Here is an 11,162-nt window from a genome sequence, read left to right on the forward strand (position 1 = left end):
GTTAATTCCCATACAGAAAACTTTCTTTGGAATTCGTGCCTCATCCATTCTTGAGACATGCCCAAGCCATCTTAGAGATTTGGTTCTGAGAATGAAGAAAACCCATTACACCTTTGCTCTTTGGAGTACTTCGCTATCTGGGATTTTATTCTGCCACTTGATATTTCAGATCTTCAAACAGTGCTTGTGAAAGCTGTTGAGACTTCTCTCCAGAGATGAATACAATGACCGTGTTTCACTTCCATAATGCAGGGATGTGAGGACGCATGCCCGGTAAATTAGAACTCAAGTCTTTGTGCTCCCAGACCCTTTGTTCAGTTTGCCAACTGCTGCCTTCTTTTCAGGCCACTTACACCAAGAGGTCATGTGACCACTTTCCTCTAAAATTGACAGCACATAAAAATTATGTTACTCCCGAAATGTGAGAGGAAGCGTATTTAAAGCAGCTATTTTATGGCACTTTCGACTGATTCTTCAACGAAGTAGTATGATTTGTATTGGCCGAATATGCCCTCCAACATGGCGGCCAAAACTACTTTTTTCTTGTACCTTGTTAAACGTTTGGTAGTTACTGTCATCTGTGCTGTAGACGTTACCACACCTTTTTAACAATTTCCTTGAACTTTAAAGTTAATGCAAAATTTCTGTTTAGAAAGAAGTAACTCTTAGTTTTAAAAATCACATTTTGGTCATGTGACCAGCTACGAACTTACTTATTTTAAGAAAATTTTGTGGGTTCTAATCGTTTTTGGAGGGCAAAACCATGAAACTTTCAATTTCATAAAATGATGTCACATGACCTCTTCGTGCAAATGGCCTATTTTCTGCATTCAGCTCCTTATTGGATGACCGGTTACTGGATGTGGTGGACCCTAAGTACTGTTGCATAAACTTATCCACTGAGATCAGAGTCTTTCCCTTTAGTTCGATGATGGACATTTCTTGTACCCTGGCCTATCGCTGTCCAACCTCGTTCCCAGGGTCTCTCTTCTCTGCCTCCATTGTCGTTGAGAGAATGGAGGCAGAGAAGAGAGACCCTGGGAACGAGGTTGATCGCTGTCTTCTTCACAGTGATAGAGAAAAATAGATTGCATGCTTTTGCAAGACTATCCTTCAAGCTTTGAAGTGCAGCTTTGCTGTGGACAGTAAGAGCAGCATCAGCAAAAAGTAATTTTCCTACTCGGACCTGAATGGTCAGCTTCTTGGATTTCAGTCTTTTTGTAGGTTGAAGAGTGAGCCTTCAAGCCTTGTCTTGATGAAAATTTAATATGCCATCATCACTTTCTTGAAAAGCTTAGTAATGAAGGGTAGCAAAATAATTTCCAAAGAGGGTGGGAGCATTCATATCCTCATGAAATGAGATGATGAACTGTAACAGAGTAGGAGGACAGCCAATGCTCTTTAAAACCTTCTTCTATTGTAGTCAAGTCGACAAAGGCAACGTAGAGTGGTTTACGTTGCACCTTGCACTTTTCTTGTATTTGCCTTAGCATGAAGATGATGTCTGTGGTTGACTATCCTATTCTGAAGCCACATTGAGACCCTAATAAGATCCGCTCTGCTAGTACTTTTGTTGTGGAGTGGAAGTTCCCTGCAAGTTGAAAATTAAAAAATGTTTTACTTTGAACAAGAATTTTGGAATGTTTGCATTCCAAACTGAGATTGGGTATCCTGTGCTGAACAAAAACACAGCCTTTACTACCTGTGATCATAACCATCACATGATTTCACATGATAGCAGTGGAAATCTTTGATGCATTTTGTAAATCGTTTGAATTTGAAATTGCATATTCTGAAGATAATCTAAAGTAAACGAAATGTTTGGTGCAATCTCTCAATTATTAAATTTTGACCTATCCTTATGCAGTGTCTTCTAGAAAGCTTAAAGAAAATCACCGGCATACAGGTTGCAAAGATCAGGAACTGCAGGCATCAACAACCATAAATGGAACATTTATTTGTATCATTTATATGAACATAATTTTGAACTAATGCTATTAAAGAACTACTACATTATATCATTACTGTTTTGAAAACACCTCATAAAAAAATAGAGCATTTGGTTTACATTGAATTCGTCCATATCGGGAGCTTCTGTTTCAGTTGTCACTGCTCACAAGGTCAACAGCTAAACATCACGGCACAAGGACAATGTTATGCATGTAATAAGAATCAGTTATATCAGGACCCTGGTTTTGGTCAAAGAAGAGTGGGGTAGAGCCCCAAAGGCTAGTTACTTGCTCCACTAGCTCAGTTTACTAATTGCTGAACACCTTATGAAACTAATGGTAGTTCCCTCAGAAGAGGCACATTTTGTCCTCTAAAATCAAATCAATAGACCTAATCGGCTAACTTAATGTTGCACCCAATTCAAAATCTCCCGAGATTAAGATTCTTTGTGTATTGTATTTGCATGATAATGTAGCATTCATAATTATTTAATAAATGATATGGAAATACCTGAAACAAAACATTTTATTCCGAAATGGTTTGAATTGGGTACAACATTGAGTTAGCCAATTAGGTCTATGAATGTCTTCCTAGACTGGACTTCCAGCCGTAATATTGGAAGTTTGGGTTGTTCTCCTGATCCCAGCTTGGTGTGGGGCAAGGGATGTTAGCTAGCATATGTCTGGAAATCGAGCCTAATCTTTCCCTGCTTAATTTCAAGTTAAAAGTAACTTTTTGTTCTGAAAGACCTCAACAAAAAAGTGACTGTTAGTGACTGTTAGACACCACTAGTGACAAGCCCACAGTAATTACTGTATGCGGCTTTCGTTTCGCGGAAAGGATTTGTATGTAGTTTGATCACGTTCAGTTAGTAAATTCAAATTGTGCTGCAATTGTACGGTGAATTTAACTGGAAGAAAGGTTGAGTAGGACTCGTCTGCTCTCTGTGTTATTCCCTGAATTGTAGGACACAAAGTCCTATTACTAATTAATCGTAACTGTATCAAAATGCGAGGATAACAAGAAAAAAAGTGCTAAAATGTATGCTGCATATGCATTGTATGTGTGAACCTGCCTGAACTCCTCAGCCAAATTGACAAAGTGCAGCCTCAAACTCTTGCACAAAATGTCAAAGGAGCAAACAGAATTTCCTAGATTGTCTTGTTAATTTCATAAATAACTAAAGCGTCTTGATTAAAAATATATCTATTTTGTAACAACATCACATTGTTAGTAAAAGTGATTTTCAAGTAAAAATTATTCAACTTAACTGAGTGACAAAAGTTGTTGAGACCATCCAAGGTTGGTCAAGGAAAAAGTAAGTCTTGGCGATAAAAACAACATTAATATTATATTGAAAGAAGGGGTAGTTTCTAAAGAAACTGTGGTGCTGCGTCGGTGGGGAAGTAGTATACAAAAATTTGGTTTTATCAACGGATAATGTAAATTGGCCACCGTACAGAGATTCTAAAAGCTGACGTTTCGAATGGATTCGCTCTGACGAAGGGCTAACGCTCGAAACGTCAGCTTTTAGAATCTCTGTATGGTGGCCAATTTACATTATCAACTCCGTTGATAAAACCAAATTTTTGTATATTAATATTATATTGTTAGGGGGCAACGGGGGGGGGGGGGGGGTGTTAGATGGAAAGATCAAAGGGTGGGGGGATATGTCCAACATTCATAAAAAAGGAATGTGTCTAAACTGTTTTGTAGCTTAATACACTGTAAAACTGTTACATTTACTAGTTACGGGTGAATATTTGACAAGAAATTTGTATTTATTAAACATTTTATCCTATAAATGTTACACACAGCCAAAAATTAAGCTTACCAAGACAATGAAACCATTTTCTTGACAAACGTACAAACACGCTGGCTGTTTCCCACTCGTTTTCCAAAATATTTTGAACTTCCTTGGCTGAATTCAAATCTCAAGCAATCTGATTGGGCAGTATGTTTTATGAAATACTGCTCAGTATTCATAGGAAATGCTTAGCTCTGATTGGATAAAGTGTAATTTATAGGACAACTGATATTAACTTGCATTGTTCTTATTACAAAGAACCCCCAAAGCGTATTGTATTATGGGATTGGGAAAATTGTCTATTTTTGTCATTTTCTTCTGCATCATTTCATGATAAATAGCAAATATTTAAGTTTTTGCACATAGGAGAGGCATTATCAATTAATTAAATAACTACAAAATTATTGTGTTGACAAATATTCACGAGAAAGATATGCTTAGCTTTGGAGCAGCAGCAGAAAATTAGCTCGACAGCTACATATGTACACGACTGATGATACTTTAAGAATGTGTGGATACGATGGGAGGTTCTTGGGTTTCCAAATCTCTGATGTTGACTTCGCTTTCTCCTTTCTCTTCCTCGCACTCCTGAATTGCCTGCAAATGACAAACCTGTCTACTTCCACGTGAGTCCGTGCTACACTGGCGAGAAATAAGCTTACAAGGTATTGCTCGTCGCTCGTTCATCGCATGAACACGAAGTTCACAGCACGTGTCATCAGAAGTCTCTGAACATTGCTCGATCTCCGAAAACTTTGCACAAGGCTTTTGGTACTTCATTTTGACAGGTTGCCATCTTTGTTCAGAGGCACTACTAACCATTGGAAACCCTCCATGAAAGCAATATCCAGCCGAATAAGACGAAAATTCAGAGTTGAAGCCGTAATAACAATCCTCGTCGCTTTTGTAAGTTCTTTTAGAGCGTGATTTCAAACTTGGAGATCCCGCAACAGCTGAAGTTTCTTCGGAGCATTCTGCATCCCGCTTACGTCTCTTTGGTTTCCAGTAGCAATAATAGAACCAACATCCAAAGACAGTCAATAGGAATAAAATTATGCTACCCAGTGGTCCGACAAACGAAGGAATATTCATATCATTGCTCGTGTTTTTGTATTCACGAGTGAGTCAGGCTTCCAGTGAATATAACCAAGCAAAAAGGACGATCTTCTCACAAATTACATTGTAATCCAAGTCACGCTACTTCACGATTAATCCAAATTTAACAGTTCACATAATGGTCAGGCTGCGACTCTTGATCTCAAGTTACCCTTTCTTCGGGGAGTTTTTTCCGTCCTTAACGCAGGAATTGTCGTGTATAATCGAACGTCAACTCCTTAACACTGTGTATTTTCTTACGGAAATGCAAATGTTCTAAACATCAAAACACAACGCTGCGTTTGTCCATTTGTCGCTGGAACCATAAAACTATGCTGGAACACGGATATACGTGATTTCCTGAAGGATGTTGATATCCCACTGACCTTTGCGAGCCTTGTGGGTCACGTTTGATCAGTATGGATGGAAGGGTCTGGGATCTAGATATTTCAGAAGGTTTGGCGAGTTGGGGACGGACAAGGGACAGGCTCTTCCGTTGAAAATGGCTAGTTACCAAGCCCTTATATTTCGACCGCGCGTCAAGCAGGCTAGGAACGGACCATTAGAAAAGTGATGGGGGTGTGGGGGATTTTCAGCTGGTACGATTTTTTTTTTCACGCACTGCTTGTGCAGGAATTTTTTTTCCAGGTGAAACCCCCTGCACGACTTGTGGCTGTTTCTGCTTAGGTGGCCTCATACACCACAAGCCTTTTGAGAGACATCATCGCCAAGCCGGCCACTTCTGCTGGAGAGAACAGGACAGCCAAAACACCGGGGACTTTATCCCCTACTCCTCTCGAATAGTGTGTGGGTTCTTTAACGTCCCACAGGGAACTTATGAACATAGAAGATATTTGTGAGACGGGGCCTACGGTTTATAGTCCTTATCCGAGAAGACCTGAAAGTCTGTCCATTTGCAGATGAAATTACAAAGGCAGCACTTTCTCCTCAGTTATTTTAAGATCCTGAGTGTTGATCCGGCCGGGGTTCGAACCCGCGTTCGAGCCCGATGCTCAACCGAACTGAGCCACCGGTGCGCGGTTGCGCGGGAGGTCACATTATGAGTAGTGATGTGGCGTGTATTATATAACAATACTCAAGAATGGCCAAGTGGACAAGAAATAAATGTGCTTCTTCAGGAAACTCATTTTCGTCCTCCAAAACAGTTAAAAAAACAGAGTTAAACATTAATTGACCGCCATCTTTTATTTGTACCCGGACTATTTCGTCATTCGGAAAAGGACCTACACATTTCACAATTTCTATACCTACCAACTTTTTCTGAGATATAGGCGTGAGATTTTTATCCTGGGAGTGCTGGGATTTTTGAAGACTGCACGATCATTTCCGAAGATTTCCGAAGACGTCCGAAGTCTTCCGAAGTTTGTCGAAGACGTATAAACGCTTATAAACGCGAGCTCGCTCCCAGTGCTTTTCACTTCAAAAATCAGAGATCGCGAGAAAGATATTGTCATTTATTTATTTTACACATGGTTTTCGTTCCTTACATGGGTCTGAGTTAACATATTTTTGGAAATTGTGTCAAGCAAGACGGCAACAACTCACATTTTCCAATCAGGCGTGCGTGAGAAATTGGCCCGCAAGCGTGAGCCGGCGTGAGATCGAAGTTTTCAACCCGCAGGCGTGAGAGTTGGCAGGTATAAATTTCTTTGGTGCGGAATATCCAGTACACGAAAAGGGAGGAGTGATTCGCAATTTAAGTAAATGTCTCTAATAGACACTTCAAAAATTAAGGAAGCTTCAACTGGAGTTGAACCCATGCCCCCTGCGATGCCATCGCAATGCGATACCAATTGAGCTTTGAAGTCACTCAGTTGGGAGCAGGTCAATTTGTTAGGATAAGGACTCCATAAATGAAATGTCTTTCTTTCACGGGAACACATGAGCCAACAAATTAAATTGACCTGCTCCCAAATGAGTGGCTGAGGCTGATAAAGTGGCTTTAATTCATCCTTCTAGCGTCATTATAGAGTTACATTCAGCACGATCGGAAAAATTAACTTAAGAACATGTTTAAAATGTTCATTGATAGTAAAAGAACACCCAACTAGTCTGGTGTTATTAAAACTATATGCGATATATCAGCCATTTACATCGTCACAGTCAGGACAAGACGGTCTTCTTGAACTGGGGAAATCAACTACATTCACAGGATTGGCTAATAAAAAAAAATGAAAGATAACAGCATTGTTCTCTAATTACTGACATGCGATTCCATTCCCTCGTTTGATATTGTACTTCAGGCGGTAACCGATAATATTTTCTATGCAGTTAATGTAAGTTCCTTCTAGTAATTTGCTGTTTGGGCGAAGTATCCATTTCATTCTAAGGTAACGACCACCATTTTCCCAGAACTGTTTCTTTATAAATTGATCAATTTGTTGTTTCCCGTGCTTGTGCTGGATAAACCTGGTGTGGACGTGTATGGAGTGACCAGTGTAAAGGTACCTGACACCACCCTTCTGCGCTATTCCAATGGTATAGATGCCTTCGGCCTCTGGGACATTCTCCATGTCATCAGCATAGCTATGCCAGTTTTCATTTATGAGCTTCTCACAAATCCTTGAAGGAATCTACGAAATGAAGAAGAATATTGCATGAATTAATTTTAAATGCACGTCACGCAGTTTCAGGTGAATCCTGTTCAGAGAAAGTGGGGGTGGACGAAAACAATAAATGATTTTTGCACAAGACGTCTTTATTAGCCTGGGAGACTGATTGATCATTAGAAGTGTGCTAGAGACAACTCTTTGTTAAATTCCCTAGCCCGTTTTCAGTCCAAGCCTTCCGAGGGAAAATGACCGTGCGCGTAAGGATTACGGAAACGTCAGGGTCAATTTCCGAGAAAACTATACTTGGCTCAGCCGCGAGACATCCGGCCAGACATATTCTTGAGGTCACTTATAATAATTTCTTACACTTGCAAGAATCACATGAACCAGTTTCCCGGCCCTCAGAGCCGACCAAGTCGGCATCTTACTCGACGATTCTTCGTGAATGTTCAAGTGATGAACAGTCAGATAATACAATGGATGTTATTCTTGTCCAAATTAGTAGCGGGGTATTCGGCAGTTAAGCTCAGTCTGGATATGGGACTAGCTAGTCATGATATCGGTATTTTGAAGAAACTGAAAGCAGGAAAAAATAGATGTTCAACCTTGAATGTATAGTCATCGCAAACTATTATTTACTTCAACCGCAATTCATCTGCTTAAATTGCAGGTTGAAGTACAGTTGAAGTTTATATGTGTTTATTGTATTGAGCTCAAAGGCTGAACGGTCTCTTCGTATTGATTATGATTTTGAACATACTTCTATAAGTCTCAGGCATGCCCGACATTGTTTGACGTTTCCTCTACAATCATCGATCAAGGTGTATTTCCCTCACAAAATAAAAGTCCTTACGAAGCACATTTTTTATCATTTTTTAAGCATAAATTTAAATAATTGATCTAGCATTTTGAAGTTCCCGCTATTTTTATAACATAAAACGTTTTTCTGTAAATCCCTATTCTTACCGGAGAGATCGGTTTGTTTCCTTACCTCTTTTTGAGACATGATTGCGATTGGATGTTCACAACGTTGTCTGAACCGAGATCTACAAGAAAACAAGGACATAAATATCTCTCACTATGGGTGACATATGGGTCACTCAGGCAGCCACATATCGAGCATGAAAGTAAATGCTGGTGTCTGGTTTTATTGTGTCAAAAAAAAATTGGATATAGAAGGGAAATTTATTGCACATTTATCGCTTTAAAGCGCAATTCATATGGTCTTAGAGGCGGCCGAAAGATCTCTTGGGCCGCTAAAGGTTAGAGACCGCTTGCTTTAAATATTAAGACATTCGGTCCCTTTGTCTATAAGTTTTCACGACAGCGATTCGATAATGAATGGCCCTGTATCAATTTAGAAGTATAATTATAACAATCTTTGTTTACCTTACTTCTTCTTCTTCGTCTTCTTCTTCCGTGAAACCCACCTTCTTTGAATAGAAGATTCTTGCGAGTTCAGTGCGGATTTGAATCTGGCGCGCATCTATGGTTTACTTGATATATTTGACTTCATGACGTAATACTTACGACAAATTTCTGACCAATCAAGTTTTAGTTAATCATTGCCTACTTCTAGCTATAGCTGGATAGTATATTTTTAGTTGTAAGTACAACAACACAAAATCTTCGATATAAAAATACGTTTATCACATTAAAGATAATTTACAATTAGAAAAGAAATTTCAATCCCAACAGGAAGGCAGGAAGCATTCGAAAAGAAGTGGCATAAAATACATAAAATAATTCAGTCGCTGTGACTGTCTGAATGTTTTCTCCATTTTTCTTCCTCCCCTTTTTTTTCTGATTAACTAATCCACTCTGGTCCCCCCATCGATCATTGCGACGCAATATTGTAATTTTTGTAAGCCTCTTTTAAAGTATTTAAGTGTTGTATTATGTTGTTACCGTAATTTGTTGCTAGTAGTTATTATTCAATTTAATAAAATAAATAAAAATAGATTGCTTTCATATTGAGGTTCTTGAATCTAATTGGTCGTCAGAACGTCAGCACCATTGGTTCATTTCTCCCGCAACAACATGATGCAATTTCTTATTATGTGGCGCATTCTAAGGGCCGATTTACACGGTGCGATTTTGTCGCATGCGACAAGCTCACGACAGGTCTAAGACATGACTTACGATTGTCGTAGCGTTTTAAAACATGTTTTAGGGCCGATTTACACGATACGATTTTGTCGAATGCGACAAGCTCACGACAGGCCTACGACATGACTTACGATTGTCGCAGCGTTTTAAATCATGTTTTAAAATGCTACGACATTTTTTCTGACGTACACAACAATCGTAAATCATGTCGTGGGCCTGTCGTAAGCCGTTGTCGCATGCGACAAAGTCGTACCGTGTAAATCGGCCCTTAAAATGCTACGACATTTTTCCTGACGCACACAACAATCGTGAACAATGTCGTGGGCCTGTCGTAAGCAGTTGTCGCATGCGACAAAAATCGTACCGTGTAAATCGGGCCTAAGTCTTCTGGAACTGAGTTCTGTACACTCTTTCTTTTTTATAAGAATATATTTTATAAGTATATCGAGGCTGAAATTTGCGAAATTTTAAGAATACTTTAAAAATAAACCTTAGTCTGAAATTGTGAAAAGAACATAATTTCGTGCGTTTAAATACAATGATATGTTGTTACTTAAACGTGACATCTTGACCTAACTGACTGCAACGAACAGCGATGGAGCACGTGCACGAGGTAACGCGATACAGATCTGGACACCAAACACTTGTAATCGATACCCCAATACTGATCCTTAAACAGAAAAGTCATAAGCTATAATAAAGAATATTCTCAGCCTAAAATCGGCAGAAAAATAGAAATATTCAGTCTGAGCCGGAAAAGAAATATTCTTATAAAACTGAAAGGAGTGGAGTACTTTCATTGAACGTGATGATTACCTTCAATGTAATCGGATTACAAAAACTTGCATGTTCCGATCAAGGAAACTTGTGCAGGACACTAGCGTTTGTTGTCTTCAGTAATTCATACAAGATCCGTTCAGTAACATTAGTCTGGCCAATCAGACCTACCCAAAAGCAAAAGTTTATAAGTCTTAGGTAGGTAATAGACCATATTCACAAATGGCGGCTAAGTAATTATTCTTTTATCTTAATGCTAATCATCCTTAGCCTGCGTACCAAGATTTTTAATGTTTTGGCCGCGCGAAAAATGGGGCGAGACAAGGAGAGTTTCCTTCTCCTCGCCCTATTCTCGCGCGGCCGAAAAAAGAGTTCGCTCCTCGCCCGCTGGAAACGCTTGCTATGCAGGCTTAGTCGTCCTCAATTTCTTGTAATTACGAACACGATTTTTGCTTCAAAGTGAGGCTAGTGAGGATGAGCAGCACAAAGACAAAAGAATAATTTCTTGGCCCCCATTTATGAATACGGTCTATAGAGTCGTAACACGCATGATTCTGAATTGTATTGATTGAGCTTTCATACTCCCAATGACCTGAACGTCCCGAGGAACTTTAAATGACGGGTTGTCACAGGTCCACGGTGCTTTGTTAATGTTAATCAGGCAAAATTTGGCGTCGCACGAGTAAACAGCAAATACTAGGAAAACACAAAGTAGCAGAAAACAAACTGAACGTACTATGGAAACGATGACAGTTACTCAGTGATTAAGTAATGGCTCTGCATCGATGCATGCCCATCTTTTATTAACACGTGACAAGAGCTCTGCCAAAATGCTTAAAAAACGTCATGGG

At 39.4% G+C, this 11,162-nt stretch overlaps 1 long non-coding RNA gene across 1 annotated transcript; it reads right to left on the reverse strand.

The window, feature by feature from the left end:
* Positions 1-6,929: 6,929 nt before the first annotated feature.
* On the reverse strand, positions 6,930-8,937 carry LOC138059170 (uncharacterized). The gene is made up of 3 exons (XR_011134173.1): positions 8,815-8,937; positions 8,417-8,471; positions 6,930-7,446 (listed from the first exon to the last, which is right to left on the reverse strand). It is a non-coding gene; the product is annotated as an uncharacterized lncRNA (long non-coding RNA).
* Positions 8,938-11,162: the final 2,225 nt, after the last annotated feature.

This window comes from Montipora capricornis, chromosome 8, assembly GCF_036669925.1.
Source record: "Montipora capricornis isolate CH-2021 chromosome 8, ASM3666992v2, whole genome shotgun sequence".
Taxonomy (NCBI): domain Eukaryota; kingdom Metazoa; phylum Cnidaria; class Anthozoa; order Scleractinia; family Acroporidae; genus Montipora; species Montipora capricornis.